The following is a 2,668-nucleotide window of genomic DNA, read 5'->3' on the forward strand; positions in this document are numbered from 1 at the left end:
AAAAAAAAAAAAAAAAAGAGCTGACATGTTGACACTGTGACCACTCAATAAACTTTAGAGCTGCAGCCAGAAGCACTTGTTGAAGGAGAATTTATTGACATGAATGAGGAAAGTGGTTATGACAAAAAGAATGAAGGCAACTTAGGGGAAGTGATGATGGCAAAAAGCAAAACAAAACAAAAATCCCTTCACATTAAAGGAACTTTGGAGCTAGTTTACAACAGTGTAAGTGCAAAGGATAAAAGGTGGAAACTGACCCAAACTTGGAGGTTAGTCTAGGCATAGAAAAAATGTACAGTCTGTATTAGAAGTTATACAACAAAAAGAAGAGGCAAACAATGTTCAGACTACTCTTGATAAGTTTTTACAAATCAAATGTTTTAATTCCCAATCTTTCTAATGTTTTAAATCACAGACATCTAAATAAATATTAGTCTTGATATTTTTTCTCTTTTCTGTATTGGTATATTAATGGCCAACAATGAGGGAGTTTTTAATGTTTTCACAAAAAAATATATATTTTTAAATGTTTATTTGAGAAAGCAAAGATCCAAGTACATGAGCCTACCATCTGACAAAAACAAAGAGTTTACAAAAAAGAAAAAGTACATCTCCACCCAAAAGTAAAAGTGAGGAAATGGTCAAGCTATCACTAGACATCAACAAAACAAAACATACAATACTGAATCACAAAAGCCAGTCTCTGAATGTTTGAGAATACTAACATAGTGAATGAGTACCTGAAAAGTTATCAAAGAAAGGGACAGAAAGATACCAGGGATGTAACACAGGGTCAGATGAACTCAGAGTTATAGCTCTGGTTCACCAGTACAAAGAAAGGACTCAACAAACATTTGGATCCATGAATAAAATTTGGATTAGTGTATAAAATTATCTTCCCACATAAAATCACCTGCATAAAGCATTCTCCTCCTCTTGAATCAAGCACAGCATATCTGCTTCATATGAGTAAGCAACCCCTGAGGCCTCAGGCCAGGGGCCCCTCAGAATATACCCTCTATCAACACCAGTCCGAACTCCTGTCATATTATTGGTTTTTAGGAGTCTGTAGTTCTTCCCACCAGCATATGAAGATAAACAAACAACAGGCAACTGAGAGAAATCCCAGAGCTTTTAATCCACAGATGCCAGAACTTGCCTACACCTGGGCTGTGGTCAGAAATCAGGCTGTACTTAGGAGTTCACAGTTCATCCTGTACTGAGGGTGGGCCAGGGGACTGTTTTAGTATCCTTCCCCATACTGTTGTTCCCCAGGGAGCCATGGCAAGTTTGAATCTCCAGCAGGTTGCAGGCCATCAGCCTTGGAGGACACACCATCGTCTCTCCCCATGGTGTCCCCTGATTGCTCCTGGGGTTGAGTCAACTGCTGTGGCTTATCCTCAGGGAGATCCAGCTCCTGTTGTAGCTTTGCCTCTGCCTTGTCCTGCAGGATATACAGTAACCTGGAGGAAGGTCTGGTGCCTCTGCAGCTTGTCCTGCTCCTGTCCTGCGTACTGCTTCAGTGTTCCAAGTTGCAGATACTCAAGCTCCTGCTGAGTTCCTGTCTGATGCTTCCTCACCTCTGCCAAAACCTCTGCCAGATGCTGCTGATGCTTCTTGTGTTGCAGCTGCCACGCTTCTGGGCTGCTCTGAGTTTCTCCATGACCATTTGCTTCTTGGCCTGAAGCTGCTCAGGGACTTCTTTGAGCTGTGTCTGCTTTGGGCCTCTTCCACTTTCGTCAGGACCTGGGTCAGGGCACTTTTAATGGCCTCCACGTTCTGCTAGTAAGTGGATTTCAGATCTTTCCATTGTTCTTTAGCTACAATTGCCTTCTGTTGGCTTATGTCTTCAGAAGCCAAGGGGTCCAAGCCCTGGGCAGTGTTCTCCTGAGCTGGAAAGCTCTGCAAGAAGTCCACTACCTGAAGCTGGCTACAGAGCAGCCTGTTTTTCTTCTGGGAGTCCATCACATACTCAGCCAGAATTTTAACTGGTAGCTCTGCCTATAAGCTCCAGGATGCCTTCCACCTCAGCCAGGACCTCCAGGGCTGCTGCCTCCACCTCAGACTCTCCTTCTAGTTGCCATGATCAACTCCACAAAAATTTTAAGGGTCATAAAACAATCATAATTTTTCCTGTTGATCATTAAGATTTTTTGCATACTTTCTGCTTGCACAATAATATTTATGACCCGGTAGTACCATGCAAAATAACAATGGCCTTTATTATGTAGTCTGGGGATTTTCAGGTGTAAAGACAATATCCTGCATTTCTTTACCTCTTTACAAATTATAAGGCATTTTAAAGGCTAATAGAATGAGTGAAAGGAGTGGGACCACACTGTTGTCAGGTTCTCTGACTACTGACCTTAAAACATTTTTTGTTCTTGTTCTTCTCTCTGGATCAGGACCTACTTAGAAGTAATAAAGGCAGTGACTTAGGTCTTATTATTTTTTCACTTTTTAGAGCATGTTTACACATATATCACTAAGTGCTCTCCACAATCATGTGAGGAGGACAGGGAAGATGGTATTATCTAAATTTAATGTAAGATATGAAGGAAAGGATAATCTTTCAATAAATAGGACAATTGCATATTCATATACAAAATTAACTCAAAATAGATCATAGATCTAATATTGGAGTTAAAACCATAAAACTTCTGAGAGA

At 40.8% G+C, this 2,668-nt stretch overlaps 1 pseudogene; it reads right to left on the reverse strand.

Annotated features, from left to right (window-relative positions):
- Positions 1-1,243: 1,243 nt before the first annotated feature.
- LOC103260045 lies at positions 1,244-2,073 on the reverse strand (annotated as a pseudogene).
- Between the last annotated feature and the right edge of the window lie 595 nt (positions 2,074-2,668).

The sequence above is a fragment of the Carlito syrichta genome, unplaced genomic scaffold (genome assembly GCF_000164805.1).
Source record: "Carlito syrichta isolate Samal-C Ts95f unplaced genomic scaffold, Tarsius_syrichta-2.0.1 Scaffold87985, whole genome shotgun sequence".
Taxonomy (NCBI): domain Eukaryota; kingdom Metazoa; phylum Chordata; class Mammalia; order Primates; family Tarsiidae; genus Carlito; species Carlito syrichta.